We start from the raw sequence: 18,354 nt of genomic DNA, 5'->3' as shown, positions 1-18,354 counted from the left end.
GCTCTACGTGGGGCTACCTTTGAAGATGACTCGGAAAGTACAACTAATCCAGAATGCGGCAGCTAGACTGGTGGCTGGGAGCAGATACATAACAGATCAATTTGAAAACTATTTAATGTAGACACCTGTGGCAGAGAACTGTTTATCCAGCTAGGGTAGCTTATTGATGCAACATATTGTTTCCAGAAAGTGCAGGGGTGCTAACTTGAATAAAATATTTTTGGGGGGGCAGGTAAGGGACCTCAGTCCCTAGGAATTGGCTCCTGTGGCTGTTGTATCTCAACAGGAACGCTGTTCCACAGAACAGGGGGCACCTGTTCTGTGAAGTGGGCTTATGATATCTTTGGAACTCGCAGGGGAAATTCTACAGGAACCTCTGGCCCTCCAGAAGCTGCTGAACCTCCACTCCCAGCAGCCCCATGGCTGGGATGGGAACTGTAGTTCAGCGGCACCAGGAGGGCCAAAGGTTCCCTAGCCCCAATGTAAGGGCTAAAGCAGCCTCTCGAGTGACTTTGTCCCTATGGATGAAAGAACTGAGGAAAAAGTGAGTAAAAACTTTCCCGAGTTGGTGGGGCAAATGGTATCATACTCCCCCCCACTTCACATATCTCCCCCTCCCTCCCAACAGTATTTAATGGTTACTTGGTAACAGGTGAGGTGGCACTTTCCCTGTGATGTCACTCCAAGCATCAGGTAGAAAGTGGGTGGTTAAATTCATTTGCCACAGGGAAAAATTGACAGCCCACTGCAGGTACACAAGGGTTTGTACGTGGTTGGAAGGGGGGTTTCTGCCTCTAGTTTTCTCTACTTTATCTGCGGTGGTTGCTGGGGTGTATTGAATTTGTACCTATCTCAAGCCCAACACTCGCAGGAGGCCCTGAAGCGTAAGTAAGAAAAGAGATCTTCCGCCAGGGAAGTTAAGGGTATAAGGTTTGGTCCGCAGACACCGAGCTCAGAATTCCGGAGTTCAGGAAGGAGGCAAGATGCTCAGAGCTGAGTGAAGAAGTCCCAATGGTTTCTGTGCCCCCGGCCTCATTTCTAAGGCGAGGCGCGATGGACTCACCTGCTTTGCGGTACTGTTGAGGTCACAAATGAGTGCTCTCCTCCTCTAGAGTTGTCTCCCCATCTCAGCCTCTTCCCGCCTCTGCAGAGACTTTCTGTTCCGCTTTGAGGTGGTGGGGAGGAGCCAGGGCCCCTGATCCAACTTTGGAAGTGGCTGGTTGAGGCCCACCAGGGAGACCCCCCACCCACCCATCAATTAGCTTCTTCCCCTGGTTTCCTCCTGCTCTGCGCACTGCCAACACGAAGGCTTGTGATGCTATCGGGAGAGCAGAGTGTCTCTCTCACTCTCTTTCTCGTATTCATTTAGCTGTCAGAATATTGGTTTCCTTGCTTTGGGATCTGACGATCTACCTATCCGAAGCCAAGGTGCCAGCCTTTGCCAGCCTGGTGCCCTCCAGGTGGATAGCTCAGTTGGTTAGAGCATGGTGCTGAAGACAACAAGGTTGCAGGTTCGATCCCCGTATGGGACAGCTGCGTATTTCTGCATTGCGAGCGGAATGGGGGGTGGGTGGGGGGCTAGACTAGATGATCCCTTCCAACTCTACAATTCTCAGATTCTATGTTTCTATTTTGGAGTACAACTCCCATTAGCCTCACCAGCAGAGGGGAAATGGGAGTTCCAGTCAAAAAAAGTCTGGAGGGCACCGGGTTGGCGAGGGCTGATACAGTCATCAATATACAGGACATTTGTTGATTTAGACAGTCCTCTGCTCCCAAGGGGTTTACAATCTAAATTTCAGCTGAAGTTAAATAACAGAAGTGGCAGAGATGGGGAGGGAGGCAAAGACAGGCAAAGGGGGGGGGTCGATTAATGCATATTAATTTTGGTTGATTAATCATCTGTCTTTTAAAGTGATTAAATGGAAATGAATTTGCAAATGAGAAAACGCACCTCGGGGTGCTGGAGAAATCTTGTTGAATAAACAAGCTGTATCACTCATTGTCAGAAGGAAAGGCCACCAGTATTTATTCTTTGTATGTCCTATTATAGCAACAGGCTGGGCCCAAAATAGCTTTTCTGAAACAGACACGGTTGCCCTTGACTTTCAGCTGCACTGATTAAAATTGGTATTAGTCGTAGTTGGAATGGCATTTAGACAGCACCGTTTGAACATTACAAGTCACCCTGACGATGGTCTTGCAAAGTAGGCCATGATTGTTACCCATTGCTCCCTCATGTTGCAGCTGAGGCTGAGGGAATAATGGCTCAACCAAGGCCTCTTAGTGATTTCATGGATGAGGTAAGAGGATGTCCTTAGTCACTGCATGCCCCAGCTGGTGTGTGTGTATACATGGAAACCAAAATATATTGGTATTTGCAGCCTTCTGTCCTATTTGGTGTGACCATGAGTCCTGTGGGGAAGGCAGAGAGCTGTGTGTTTGTAAAAAGGAACTGACATCTATTTGCTTGTAGTATTGTAGATTCCCACCTAGAGTTTTTGAGTTAAATAATAATAATTAATTATTATTATTACTTATACCCCACCCATCTGGCTGTCCCTCCCCAGCCACTCTGGGCAGCTTCCAACAGAATATTAAAAACACAATAAAACATCAAACATTAAAAACTTCCCTAAACAGGGCTGCCTTCATATGTCTTCTAAAATTCAGATAGTTATTTATCTCCTTGACATCTGATGGGAGGGCGCCACTACTGAGAAGGCCCTCTGCATGGTTCCCTGTAACCTCACTTTTTGCAGTGAGGGAACTGCCAGAAGGCCCTCGGAGCTGGACCTCAGTGGTAAGGGAAGGCTTTATGCTGGAGGATGCCCCCGATTCGAGAAACCACAATAATCATAGATATTTATTATTATAATTATTAATATTAATATTATTTATATACCACCCTTCATTGAAAGATCTTAGAGTGGTTCACTAGATAAAAACGCAAAATAAAAGCACAAATAATAGTTTAAACAGAAACAACAAAACAATAACTCCCCCCCTCCCACAAACACATTTAAAAGGTTGCAGAGTATTAATCAGCCAAAGGCCTGGTTAAAGAGGAACATGGATAAGATGGCAGGGAGAATTCAAAACCAACAGGACTGGAGATTCTTGGAAGATTGGAAGAAATTTGAGAATTATTTGAAAAACAATTGTAAACAACAAATTACGCTAGTAGGTTTTCAGGAGGTTTTGTAAGGAGAACTATATGAAATATTATAGAAAAAATAGAAAAATGATAATTGGATATGGAATTATTAAAAAGTAATAGTGAAATTATGAAAATACAAGATTGGAAATCTTTAGACATGGTTGATGGAAGTCCAAAAAAATTGTATAAGTTATGAAGGAATGTTAAATGATGTTTGGTAAATTTATGTAAAACTTAATAAAAAATATATTTAAAAAAATAAATCAAGAGGCACATGTTCGCCCGGCACCTAAAGATATGTAATGGCGGTGCCAGCCAAACCTCCTTGGGGAGAACATTCTAGAAACAGGGAGCTGCAGCAGAAAAGGCCCGTTCTCGTGTTGCCACCCTCCAGACCTCTTGCAAAGGGGGCACACAAAGAAGGGCTTCAGAGGATGATCACAGAGTCTGGGTCAGTTCATATGGGCAGAGGTGGTCTTGAGGTATCACAGTCCTGAGCTGTTTAAAAGCTTGAGAGAATAAAGAGGTTTCCACCTGGTGCCAAAAGGGTAAGTAAAATGATTTAAGGGGCCGGAGCAATTCCCCTATGAGGAAAAGTCATAAACAATAAATAAACCGCATCAAAATAAAATAAAATACACAACCAAATGGAAAACAATTTCCACATAAATCAAGATCTAAAACTAAGAATGCAGCATTAATATCGTAGTTTAAATGTCTCAGGTAAAAAATAACAGCAATTTAAAAACAAAAACAAAAAAATGGAACCCTCTCTGCCCAGCAGCAGCAGCAGCTTTTATATGGCCTGTCAGGCCCCACCCTAGGCCAGGTGGTGAGTGGCAGGACTGGGGCCCTCCTCTGTGTTTGCCTACCAGAAATCTCTCCCCCCCCCCCTTTATTTACAAAGGGAAAGTATTTTGAGGAAACCACCGGAGGGGACAGAGCGCTTTTGTGCTCGGGTCTTGCTTGTGAACTTCCCAGAGGCATCTGGGTGGGCATTGTGAAAACAGGAAGCTGGGCTGGATGGGCCTCTGGCATGTGTCATCATGCTATTCTCATGGGATTATGGGAGTTGGAGTACAGTTCTTTCTGGAGGACCACAAGTTCCCCACACATCCTCTAACAAGTGAGAGCACTTGGGTAATTCTCCCTTCCCCACTCTAGGCAATGGAGCTCCTAGGTCAGACATGTCCAACAGGTAGATTGCTATCTACTGGTAGATCACTGGACGTCTGTGGTAGATCACTGGTAGATCACTGGCTTCCCACAAAGAATCTCAGCAACTTTGGCTCCCCTAAAAAAGCTCTACATCTTTGCCCTGAACCCCCCAAAACATGGATGGCTTTCCTTCCTAAAAAAAGCTCAACAACCTCAACCTGAAAGGGGGGTAGATCACTGCCAGTTTTTTTTAAAGGAATATATTAAATTTTAGAATAAAAACATAAGAAATACAAACACTACAAACATACACCATACAAAAATACAAAAACAAAGCAACAAAGCAAAAGAAAAAAGAAAAAGAAAAATACAAAAATACAAAACTACAACTTACCTAAACAAAAACTAAAACAAGAATTATTCTTAACTTATTCAACTCTTATTTAGTGGACTTCCTCACATCCCCTCTTCTGCGTTCATTTCGAATATACTGTAGTAACTTTGTAACAACTTTAAATTCTTCTTTAACAACTAATCTTACTTCTCATCTATTATCTTATATTTATTAATTCATTCTAAACCCAAAAATATCCTTAAATACAATTCTACCTTCTTATATCCTATTTTAAACTAACATTTTATTGCTATTGCCTATTATATCAGCTGATTTCAATTCAGATCTCTATTTCTGATTTCAATTCAGATCACTGCCAGTATTTAACTCTGTGAGTAGATCGCAGTCTCTTGGGAGTTGGCCACCCCTGTCCTAGGTCAAGGGGTCAGCAAACTTTTTCAGCAGGGGGCTGGTCCACTGTCCCTCAGACCTTGTGGGGGGCTGGACTATATTTTGGAAAAACAATGAACGAATTCCTATGCCCCACTAATAACCCAGAGATGCATTTTAAATAAAAGTACACGTTCTACTTGTGTGATAAACATGCTGATTCCTGGACCATCTGTGGGCTGGATTTAGAGGGTGATTGGGCTGGATCCAGCCCCCGGTCCTTAGTTTGCCTACCCATGTCCTAGGTCTGTTCCCAGCTGCCAAGGCCTTCTTGGAATAAATTTTGCCTGACTGATGTGTAAATATCCAGAGCAGCCTCATGCAATCTGTGGCCGGCTCACACCCAGCCCAACAACTGGATGTTGTGTCTTGATGCTCCTTTTATTTGCAGTACCAGACAGGCAGCCACCCCTCTGAAAAATAGAGGCCGTTACACATGCCTGATGGGCTTGGTGTATGGCTTAGTGGGTTACCCAGAATTGATCTAGGCACACTCCCAGGCTCTTGGATCAATGTTTAGAACAGGAATTTTGACCCTCCAGAAATTGCTGAACTGCAACTCCCATCATCCTTGGCCATGCTGCTTGGGGCTGATAGGAGCTGTAGTTCAGCAACATCTGGAGGACCAATGATTCCCCACATCCCTTTAGAGTAGGGTTCCCCAAACTTGGGTCTCCAGCTGTTGTTGGACTACAACTCTCATCATCCCCAGCTAGCAGGACTAGTGGTCAAGGATGATGGGAATTGTAGTCTGAAGATCCAAGTTTAGGCAACTCTGCTTTAGAGGATGCTATGCTTGTGCTCTGAGCCTCCCTCTCAACTTCCCCCTTCTCCCCCCACCTTATTTAAGAAAATCCATAGCTGCTTCTTGTTTTTATAACTACTTGTATGCCAAGTGGGCTGGGGTGGAGGGAATAGGCAGAGTTCAGCCAGGATCAGATTATTTCAGGAACCTGAGCCAGGTCTTTCAGGACCCTGGACAGCAGAGCCCAGGGAGCAAATTATTTGACCCAACGTGAGTGTGATGTGTGGGAGAACTTCAGCTCTCTATATTGGACAAACAGGCCAAACCCTAATCCAAAGGATAAATGGACATAAATGTGATATCAGGAATCACAAGACAGAGAAACCAGTAGGAGACACAACGCTTCAATCTCCCAGGACATTCTATAAAAGATCTCAAAGTAGCTGTCTTAATACAAAGGAATTTCAGAAATAGACTGGAAAGAGAAGTGGCTGAGTTGCAACTAATCACCAAACTTAAAACCATGGAGAAACCTGGTCTGAACAAAGACATTGGATTCTTATCTCATTATACATGACAAAGCTATCTTTAGCCATCTCACCCTTGCCTTTCCCTGTATGACCCTGTAAAAATTGCAGTTGTTAACAATCGTCAACAGGTTTTCCACACCTATCAGCTGATCACCCATTCCCACCACCCTTCTGAGTAATACCCCTCCCCACTCCCTCACTATATTTAAGGGCCTGGTGACTTCCGTTTCAGTGTATCTGAAGAAGTTTGCATGCACACGAAAGCTCATACCAAGAACAAACTTAGTTGGTCTCTAAGGTGTTACTGGAAGGAATTTTTTATTTTATTTTGTTTTAACTCCACAGATATTCATCAGTCCCAGTCAGGATGACCAGGGATCATTGAATCATAGAACTGTAGAGTTGAAGGGACCACTAGGGTCATCTAGTCCAACCCCCAGCAATGCAGGAATCTACTGCCCAACATGGGTCTCAAACCCACGACCCTGAGACTAAGAGTCTCGTGCTCTACCAACTGAGCTATATGAGTTGGTGTCCAGCAGCCTCTGCAAGGCCCAAGCTTTCCCATCCAGGGAACTAGAGTTCTTGTTCTCAAGCCCTTCTCTGCATGCTGGGCGGGGCCTCCCCTCCTCCTTGTTGAGGTGAGTAGAGCCTTTAAAGGGGCAGCTCTCTATCCTGGAACCTGGCATTCTGTTATGCTCTCTGCTGCCCCACGCTGGGCAGGCTGCCTCTGTGAGTCAGCAAGCGTTGATGCAATGCAAGGCCCTCGCAGAAGGGAAGTGAGAGCGCCTTTTCCAGCACAGGTCTTGAGGGGTGCAGTCTCTGAGGAGCAGGGCATCAGAAGTAGGGGTCCCTGATTTTAGAATACAATTCCCACCATCCCAGACCACTGACCCTGCTAGCTAAGGATGATGGGAGTTGTAGTCCAGCTGGAGATCCAAGAACGTGCTGGATTATGCCCATTTAGTCCAGCATCCTGTCCCCATGGTGACCACCCAGAGGCTTCTGGGAAACCAGAATCTGAGCCCAACAGCACTCCCCGCTGCCTGTGAATCCCAGAAACTGGCATACTGCCTTCTACCAGAGGAGGTAAAACATAACCACTGTGGCTATTAACCACTAATATAGCTTTATGCCAGGGTTCAAACCTGGGTTCAAACTCTGTATGCATTGATATGACACTACACCTTCATTGGCTAGCCCTTGATTTAGTAGATATGAGAGGAGGAGGAATACCAGCTATCTGTGCTTTACCCAAATGCTTTTCCCTCCTAGCTATGCCCATTGGAAGCCGACACTGAGAACAACACACCAAGCCTAGTGAAGATGAACGACGAGGAGCAAAACCACTCAGCCTTCTTTATCAGGGTGAAGAACCCAGCTGAGCGGGTAAGTCGCCACCCGGGCACCACTTGAATCACAGAGCTGGAAGGGACACCCAGGGTCATCTAGCTCAACCCCCCTGCAATGCAGGAGAGTTGCTTGCGGGCAAGGGAATTTGTGGTGATAGAGCAGGGTTCTTCTCTGTCGCTCCAGATGTTGGGATGATCCGATGCAGTGGAGGCTAGTGCCCATTGGCAAGGAGGCCAACAGTAGGTGGAGCCAGAGCCAATGATAGATGGAGCTGCACTGGCGGAGGAAGGGGGGTGCAGTGGGTATGGTCCGCCCCGGGTGTCATCCCTGAGGGGGGGGTGACATTGCCCCCCGCCCCCCTGGGACGCTCCCCATGAGCTGATTCCTCTTCCTGCCCGCTGAATTCTAGAAAGGCAACACTGAGACTTAGGAGAAGGAGGCCGACATCTGGGGTCACTCACTGGGCTGGTTGTAAGGAAAGAGGCATGCAGGTGGAGACTGGCTGAAGGCAGGCTGAACATAGCAGAGCAACCTAATAAACCAGGGGTCAGCAACCTTTTTCAGCCGTGGGCCGGTCCACTGTCCCTCACACCATGTGGTGGGCCGGACTATATTTTGAAAAAAAAGAGAACGAATTCCTATGCCCCACAAATAACCGAGAGATGCATTTAAAATAAAAGCACACAATCTACTCATGTAAAAACATGCTGATACCCAGACTGTCCATGGGCCAGACTGAGAAGGCGATTGGGCCACATCTGGGCCTTAGGTTGCCTACCCCTGTAATAAACCTAGAAGGCTGGAGTTAAAGGACACAGGGGTCCACATCCCCACTAAACCAGGAAGTGCATTGGGCGACACTGAACCAGGAGCTCATTCCTCAGTGTAGCCTCGTTCACAGATTTGTTGTGAAGTCGAGGCAGGTTGGGAAGCGGGGGGAGAGATATAGCCTTGTAGGCTACCTTGAGTTATTTGATGAAAGGGCAGACTGTTAAAAGGAAGGGGAGATGAGGAAGAAGAAATGTGCAACACAAATCCTTCTTCCTATTTCCCTTCTTTTCCTGCTGAGCACAAAACTTCCAGCAGAGGGAGCTTCGTCACAACGGGGGGCGGGGGGAGAACCATCACCTCCGAAATATTAGCGCTATGGTATTTGAGAGGGCCCACCCCCTCTTAGTTTTCATTGAAGGTTTCCTTGTGTAACAAAATAGTACATACAGCGTCTCCACTTTCATTTCATAGAGTCTTTCTCACAGTTCGTTTACATGCGGTAAGAGACACTGTTGTCACAGACATTATGAGGGAAAAGAGAGGAGACAGAGTTGGGGAGAGATAATGTTCTTTTGTTCTAGTGCAGGGTTTTTGTAGGTTGTGTGTGTGTGTGTGTTATATTTCAAACAGTGAAAATCCAGACAAAAAAGGTTTTTTTGGAGGGGGGGGAAGTGGTTTAGTTTTTTTTTTTTTTTACAAAAGCGCAGCTTTTTCCTGATGTTTTGGAGCTTCTTTAAAGTAAAAGTAAAGTACAGTAAAATTGCCGTAAACGGCACTGCCGACAAGGGTTGCCATACACCTGGATTTTCAAGGAACCATCGCAGGGTGGTTGGCTGGTTTGTATGGGTCAGATTAGGCATATTCGGTGCTTTTTTCTGGGGGTATGCATACCCCTAAACATTTTGTGAATCTAAGTTTGGCCTCATTGAGGGGCAGTATTCCAATATGAGTAGGAAAATGAGAGTACCCCTAAACATTTTTTTTTAAAGGAAAAAAAAAGCACTGGGCATATTAATTCACATGCTGTGGTGATGATGGAATAAGTCGTTCTATTGTTGTGCTGTATATGTGATAAAGGGGAGCCATACTGGGGTGAAGGCATCCCCCTCTGCTTGTCCCTGGGCTAGTTTAAATTTGCTGGTTAACTTTTCTAATAATAGGACATGGCGGCAGATACAATCCGAAATACCCGCCACACTAGCGTGCCCATTCCTCCAAAACAAACTAAGGAAATCTCCTGTCTCTTTAAGAGCAGCACAGCAGGGAGTAGTTTTGCCAGCGGCAGCTTCTCTGCTGAAGCAGTGCAGTTAGCTGCGATAAGAAGGAAGGGGTGAACACCCTCCCTCCCACAGCACAGCTGTTTAAAAAGCACAGGAGGTCTGGATCCAGCATCCCAGAAAAAAGGATTTGCAAAGGATTTCGATTCCAAAATGAATGGCCCTCTGTGCAGGAAACTGAACACCCGGCAGCTCACGAGCAGAATTTGGCAGGCTGAGGGGTAGGATGGGGGCGCAGAGCCAGATCAGAACATGGCAATCAATGGCCAGCTGCCATAGAGGGTTCCCAGAAGTTGTGCTTGTGGACGTATCCTGTTTCTGCAGCTAGCTGGGCAGACTGCCTGAAGGGCGCCATCTAGGTTGCAGTCCCGGCCTGCCTGTGCGTTCGGTCAGCTGATGTGAATGGCCAATCCATTCCTGCTCGGCCCTCTAGGTGTCGCTGTTGACAACACTGATTTAAAAACAACCAAACAACATCTCTCCAAAGATGGACACTGTATGATAACTCTTCTCATCTTCAACACCCACAGAATTCCAGCCATAATCATGGAAAAGAAGGCTCACTTAGCTCACAAAGGCTTCTTTCCATACCAGCATTTTGTAGACACATCAACCTACCTCCCTGCTTGCACCGAAAAATAGTAGTATCATTCTTATCAAATTGAAGAATTTACACTCCAGGTTGCTACAAATAGCACGGAAAACAACATACCCCGCAAGTGTCGCAGAAAAAGCGGAACATCCTGTTTTTTATTGCAAGAGAACAGCAGCCATTTGGGTTGCCACGATCTCAGGCAATTTCATGGCACAAAATACCCCCCGAAAAAGCACTTTTCCAGGGTTGCAATCTTGTGCGGTGCCCCCAAATGCCTATTTTTGGGGTGCTGTGCCTTTAAAAAGCACTTTTGGGGGAGGGGGAACCATGGTGTTGTGGATCTGACACGGTGCTGTGAGATCACAGCAACCAAAATGGCCGCCATGCTCTTATGATAAAAAATGGGAAGATGATATCCCAGATTTTGGCTTGGAGGATATGCAAATCTGCCCCCCACCTCTTTGTCTGACCCTATGGACTCTCCCCAGGCTACCCGTGCCCTGCAGGCCACCTTCATTGTGGTATTGTGATGGTTTAGAGCGACAACTAAACTTTGTCTCCTGTTTTCCTTCTAGGATGAATTAAAACCTGGAGACCTCATTGAGATCTTCCGTTCTTCTTGTCAGCACTGGGCCCTCTATGTTGGGGATCGGAAGGTTGTCCACTTGGCAACTGAATGTGGTGAGCTCAGCAATACTTGTGGCTGCTTATTTTGGTTCTGCTGACCTATCCCTAGAGTCGTGGTGTGGAGACTTTGGCACTCAAGATGTGGTTGTACTCCAGTTCCCAGCCACCCCCTGGTTACCGTGGGCAACTGTTAGGGGTGGGGGGGAGTAGGAGAGTCCAAGGATTCCCTTGACTGAAGCCTGGGGGAGTTTCTCTTCTCAAACCATTGCAACGACTCCCCCTCTTACAATTGCATTGATGCTTTTGCCTTTCAAGCAGAGGATAAGCAGAGCAACAGCACCACCTACTGGCAGGCGCAGAAGTACCCAAACAATGCACTTCAGCACACTACGGCACTCTTCACTTAGCTCCAAGGGATTTAACACCAAGCTAGGAAGATGGGGATGAGTTGTTTACGGTTCAATAAGAGATGCAAAGTTTACTGGTGTCAACATGTGGTTGACAAGCGCGTGCCCTGGCTCAGTGGTGGAGCAAGCCGATCGGGCACCTGGGGGGGGGGCAAGCCGGGGCAGGACACTCCGTGGGGCCTTTAAGGAGTCTGCCTGCCTCCTCCCACTCAGCCATCCTACAGCTGAGGGGGAGGCGGCGGGTGAACAATTTGGGGCAGTGCGGAACCTGCGGGTGCCCAAGCCACCACGTCACTCCCAGGAGAGATGCGTGGCTCGGCAGTGCTGCAGGCCCCGTGGTGAGTGCCGCCCGGCATTTTGTCACCCCCCTCAGTGGAGACACCCGAGGCGAACTTCTCCCACCACCCACCCCCTTCCCCCTGCCCTGGCTGCCAGTCGAAGTTGGGCCATGGGCCCATTTGGCCAAAGAGGGGCTGGGGAGCGAGAGGAGGAAAGAAGGAATGGGAGAGGGAGGGAGAGAGGGAGGGAGGAAGAAAGAGGTGAAGTAAATACTGCAAATTCATAGAGCCCCACAGGGCCGGTGTGGGCAAATTCAGACTCTTGTGGTGGGGGGATACTACCCATGAGGTATGCTAACTGGAGTCAAGGAAAAGATGGAGCTGGGGAGCAAGACAGAGCACAGGTGGGGACAAATATGCAATCATCACAAAGGGACTTAATGGAATATTGAATCCACTTCAAAATAACCTTACAATAGCTCTTATATTAGCTCCTCTCTTTTTCAGTCAGGGCTATAAGACTTCTGAGGAACCTGTCAACTTTGCATCTCCATGGCTGCCTCCAAAGGCTGCCTGGGCCTTGCTAAGCCTCTCTGCATCAATCCAGTTTTAACAAATACTTGCAGCCTAGTAACTGGTGTTGCTCAGGAATTCTAAGAAACCCCAAAATAAATGCAGCTTCGAAACGTTCAGTCCTCCACGTGCATTCAAAACGGCACCCAAATTGTATCCAAACACAGATGATAAACGAATCCTCAATCTCAACAACCACCATGCCATATTTGGGTGGAATCTAGACCCATATTTTAAAAAAAACACTGATAAAATGCTTCTTCAAAAAGCTTTTCGAAAAATATTGAATTTGGCATAAGCTCACCATCGCCATCTAGTGTCGCATTTGTACAATGCACTTAAAAACACACTTAAAACGTTTCATTTGCAGTTGTATAGCTGAGTTCTTGGTTAAAGCTACTGCAGTTTTGAAAGGCACAGTTTGCCATCTTGATTAAAAATGGCATCCAATTGCCAACGAGCGTAGATAAGAAACCTGCTCCTTGATCTCAGGAACCGTAATGGCCAACTTGGTTACGGGATCTTAAGAGGTGTCTGAATGCCGAGAGAACAGATGGGGAGATCGGCAAGCTTTCTGAGAGATAGAGAGATGTGCTGTTTTCGTCCCGTTCTCACTCTGTCTCTCCCTGCTTTTCCTTCTCCACCCCAGGTGACTATCTTCCAGATGGAACTCCGAATGCCTTGGCGGTCTTGCCCGACAGAGCTTACGTAAAGAAGGACTGGCTGGAAGACGTCGTGCGGAAGGACCGGTACCGGGTGAACAATAAGCATGACGAGACACAGCCGCCGCTCCCCCTGGCCAAGATACTCTGGCAGGCCGAGGAGCTGGTGGGCAAGGAGATGCCCTACACCTTCAACAGCCCCAACTGCGAGCATTTTGTTATGGAGCTACGATACGGAGCAGAAATGAACGAACAGGTGCAGTGGGCAGGGCTGCCGTGTGCTTAGCGTTCAAGGGAAGAAGGCCTGTCAGCATACATGGGAGTTGTAGTCCAGCCACAACCATTGACTATTGGCATTGGCTACCCCTGGGGACACGGGTGGCGCTGTGGTCTAAACCACTGAGCCTAGGGCTTGCCGATCAGAAGGTCGGCGGTTCGAATCCCTGCAACAGGGTGAGCTCCTGTTGTTCGGTCCCAGCTCCTGCCCACCTAGCAGTTCGAAAGCACGTCAAAGTGCAAGTAGATAAATACGGTAGGTACTGCTCCGGCGGGAAGGTAAACGGCGTTTCCATGCGCTGCTCTGGTTCGCTGGAAGCGGCTTAGTCATGCTGGCCACATGACCCGGAAGCTGTATGCCGGCTCCCTCGGCCAGTAAAGCAAGATGAGCGCTGCAACCCCAGAGTCGTCCACGGCTGGACCTAACAGTCAGGGGTCCCTTTACCTTTACCTTTACCCCTGGGGTGAAGCACTGGGCATGTAACCAGAACCAGAAATCTTGGCCACAAAAGGAAAATGATACCTTTCTGTCTCATCTCTGGGAGATGGGCAAGCAGCCGACTCTTAGCACCGCCAAAAAAACCCACTTCAATCTTTCTTTAATTTTCTTTTTCTTTTTACCTGTAGGATGAAATTAAACCTGGCGACCTTATTGAGATCTTCCGCTCTTGTTATCAGCACTGGGCCATCTATGTTGGGGAAGGCAAAGTTGTTCACTTAGCTCCTGAATGTAAGTTTCCATGGAAACCCATCAGCCCAGAGCAAAGCCCATGAAATACCTTGCTCCTGCAAAGTCTCGGAAGAGGAATGAAGCCTGTTATACCTTCAGGGACAGACCACACCCCCTCAGGCCCCTCCCCTTCCTTAGGTTGCAGAAGGCCTTAAAGGGGCAGCTCCGTGGCTTGCATCCTAGCACTCCTCCTTAAGAATTATTTCATGGCAAGAGCTCCTAGGGTGGCTTATGGGCAGGGGCGAAACTAGGCTTCCTTTCACTCAGGTCAAAGACCAAGTTTGGCACACACCCCCATGCACATTTGCGTACACACACACACACACACACACACACACACACAGGCTGGGACCCTCAATGGCACCTCTCTGGGGGCTTCACCTGGGACAAAAAACCTGGCTACCCCCCCCCCCCCAGCCACGGCTCTGCTTGTGGGAGAGTTCTGAGCTGTTCAGGCTTTGTAACAGAAGGACAGCAGGAACCATCTATAACGCGCGCACACACACACACACACACACACACACACACACTTTAGAGCGTTTCGTGATACTCTGCAGAACTCCAAGGATTGTTGAGCTGAACCTTGCACATGGCTTGTAGAAGGCACAAGTGCAGCCTGCAACAGAGCGTTGCAGCATGGAAGTGCTTCTGTTCAGGGTTCCAGACAGCCAGGCTCTTTCAAATACTCTATTCAATTTGAAAGGCCTTTGGTCTGATCCAGCAAAACTCTTCCGAGGTTCTTGAAGGGCTGCTGCAGGAAACTTTCATGCCACCAGATGTTGCTAAACTCCCGTCAACTCCCTTGGCCATGCTTGAGGGGGCCTCTGGGAGTTGTCGTTCAGCAACACCTGGAAGGCCAAAGGTTCCCTGTACCTGTTGCAGCAATGAGGAACCTGTGGTCCTCCAGATGTTGCTGGACTACAGTTCACGTCATCCTTGGCTATGCTGACTTAAGGGTCTGATGGGAGCTGGAGTCCAGCAACATCTGGTGAGACTTCACGTTTCTCTGTAGAAAGGCATTGTGGGAGCCAGAAGATGAAAACAAGTTTCCCTTAAATAGAGTGTTCCACAGATGGTCTAGTAATAAATAACAGTGGAAACAACAGCAGCACCAGCAACAACAACCATCTTAATGGCAGAAGGGTGATCAGTGTGCTCCAAATTTTTGCTTTCCCAGATCTCCCTACTTTAATATGCCCTTTCAGTTCTTCCTGCCCTGTTTGTAGATTCTGAGTCCCCACCTCTTTCTTTCTTCCTTCCCTCCAACAAGGCGACCGTCTTGCAAACGGTGCTGCCAGCGTACTGGCGGTCTTGTCCGACAGAGCTTACGTGAAGAAGGACTGGCTTGATGTCGTGGTGCGGAAAGACCAGTTCCGAGTGAACAACAAGCACGACCTCACCATTCCTGTGCTGCCACTCGCCAAGATCCTCCAGCGGGCAGAGGAGCTGGTTGGGAGGGAGATGCCCTACAATCTGACGAGCCACAACTGTGAACACTTTGTGATGGACCTGCGATATGGAGTTGCAATGAGTGACCAGGTAGAACCGCAGAATTGTAGAGCTGGGAGGGGTCCAGTCTAGTTCTGTCCCCTGCATTTCAGAAATCACAGCAAAAGGAATCACCGGAGAGTCCACCACCTTCAGTGGATTTCTGTCCCACTGTAGAACAGCTCTTACCCTCAGAAAGTGATTCCTCATGTTTTGTTGGAATCTCCTTTCTTGAAGTGAGACAGCGTTAGTTCAGCCTCAATGTTTTCCCTTTCTACAACATGGAAATAAGGCTGGAGTCAGACATTTTTTTTTAAAGAGAAACAGGTTTCACAGGTTCCTGAAGCAAGGCCAAAAACCTGCAACACCTCTTTGACCAGGAAAGAGAGCAGAATGAGCATGTTCACTATGGCAGCAATGATGTCCTTTTTTGTAGCGCTCTCAACTTTCTGGAGCAAAAATCCCAACACACCTACTGCTTCCATCTTACCCCAAAGGCTACCCTGTTAGAGCTAATCCATTGCAGCGAGCAAACTGTAAACCAGGAAGTCTCTGGTTCATAGCTGTCAACCTTTCCTCTTTTTGCGGGGAATTCCCTTATTATAGCATTGGGAAACAGCAGGGAGGGTTGTCAGCTATGCTCTGGTTCAAGTGTGGCCTCAAATTCACTTGAAGTGAGGCAGTGTTCATTCAGCCTCAGTGTTTTCCCCTTCTGCAAAGTAGGGATCACGATCCCGCCCTACTTTACAAGTATGGATGGGGGATAAAGTTGCATTTAAAGGGCTGAATCTGGGCTTTCCAAAACAATACACAAACCAAAACACAACTATCTTTCGAAATTCACAGTTCTCTGAATTTTGCAATGTTGTTCTCCAGGCAAGAAATATGTAGGGGGGGGGGGAATGCACATTTGGGGACAAAGTGTGCATAAAACAGCATAATTACTAAAAAAAATAACTTGGGGGGGAGCATTACATTGGGGAAAACTGCATGGCTAAAAAGTGCATATTTTGCAAAATTGCATACCTAAACGTGTAAATGCATAGGAGACATTCATATTGAAATGCTGATGAATTTGCAAACTGAGATGGAAATGTGGAGGGAAAATGAGAAGCAGAGGGAAAGTGAAACAGACAGATGGACCCACCTGCAACACAGTTCCCAGCGATCCCTGCAAAGAGGAATCGATGGTTAAACCACTCTGGGAAGTGTAGCTTTGTGATGGGAATGGGGGACTCCTAACAACTCCCAGCACGCTCAGGATTTTTTTTTTTGGGGGGGGGAGTGAGCCACAACTGTTTAAAGTGGGTATAATACCTCTTTAAATGTAAGATGGGGTCAGATTCAGCCAGGCCTCCTTACAAGTCTGTTTGTAACCATTTATTAGAAGAATGGATATGATGTGAAGACAGAGCTTCTCCACACTTCTGTTTGCCCAGCCACTCCCTGCCAAGGAAACCAGGGGTTTGGCATTTGTGGTGATTTAGCACTAAAGAGCGGTTTATCCGGAAGAAAACGGTGAGGGGCGGGGGGAGAAGGTAATGCCCCTCAGACACACCGACAAGCGGAAGTGTGTGTCGGGCATGTGACACCAGCGTGTGAATTCTGTAAATCTCTCTCTGACTCATAGCCCACCCACCATTCTCTCCCATGTCCTTACAGGTCACCGAGGCCATTGCTGTGGGGACAATTGGCATGATGGGTGTGGCAGCCGCCATGATCCGATCTGCGGCGAAGAGGCGCAAGCAACGTTATGAATAGCTCGTGGGGAGGGGCCGGGGGCCTCCATGGCGGGATCATTACCAGCTCTGGGGGTGTTTTTTTGACTGCCCAGCGTCTTTTATTTGACAGATTGTTTTCAGACCACCAGACCAAAGATTAAATCAGATTTCGTGACAGAAGAAACCATCCACCCACACCGTGCTTGGAGCCAATAAAACTCTCTTCAGGATATTCGCTTGTGGCAGTATCTGTTTTGTTGATGACTCTGCTAAGCCCTACTTTGTCCGGTGTACGTTGCTAAGGCGACAAAGCGGTGATGGCACCGCCAGTCTCTAATAGTGAACAGCTAAGCAACAGAAATGGTGGTACTAAGCCTCTTGTAATGGTTGCTTGGCAACAAAGAAGCGGGGGCAAGGTTGGCCTTTTGCTGTGGTTGCCAGGCAACAGAGAGGGGGGTGATGCTGCCCTGTGTGGTTGTTATTGGTCGGCACAAAGATGGCGGCAACAGAAGCCTCTCACGGTCTAGCTATGCAACAGTCGGGATGCTTTGCTAGGCCTCTTGCGATTGTTCCTAAGCAACATAGACCACTGGGACTACTGGATTCATTATGTTGGCTAGACCTTCTCCTGGAGCTACCTCCTACCATGCTGTGGCTGTGGCTTAGTGGTAGAGCAACCTCTTTGCATGTAGGAGGTCCCAGGTTCAGTCTCCAACATCTCCATGTAGAGATGGGAATGTCCACTGCCTAAAATCCTGGAGAGTCACTGCCAGCCAGTGCATGCAGTACTGAGCTGGCTGGACCACTGGTCTGACTCAGTGTGCAGCAGCTCATACCCTCCAACACCTTGAAGCCCAAATCGAGGATGCCACTTCCAGGACACCATCTTGCTATTTTTTACCGTGAGAGCGCGGCAGCCATTTTGGTTGCTGTGATCATGTGTGATTTTGCTCTGCAGTCCCCCCCCCACAAAAGTGTTTTTTTTTAGGCACGGCACCAGAAAATGCACATTTTGGGGCACTGTGCAAGGTCGTGACCCCCCAAAAAGCACTTTTCAGGAGGAAATTGCATTGGGAAATTGTGTCTGGAAACCGAGTGAGATCACAGCGACCAAAATGGCCGCCATTCCTAGCAATAAAAAATGGGATGTTTTGGTTTTCCCCTGGGACACTTGTGGGGTATGGCAGCTTCCTATGTGGGTTGTGGAGGTGATGGGCAG

At 47.6% G+C, this 18,354-nt stretch overlaps 1 pseudogene; it reads left to right on the top strand.

Annotated features, from left to right (window-relative positions):
• Positions 1-501: 501 nt before the first annotated feature.
• LOC117061649 lies at positions 502-17,367 on the top strand (annotated as a pseudogene).
• Positions 17,368-18,354: the final 987 nt, after the last annotated feature.

Source organism: Lacerta agilis, chromosome 17, assembly GCF_009819535.1.
Source record: "Lacerta agilis isolate rLacAgi1 chromosome 17, rLacAgi1.pri, whole genome shotgun sequence".
Taxonomy (NCBI): Eukaryota; Metazoa; Chordata; class Lepidosauria; order Squamata; family Lacertidae; genus Lacerta; species Lacerta agilis.
This window is presented reverse-complemented; position numbering and strand designations above follow the sequence as displayed.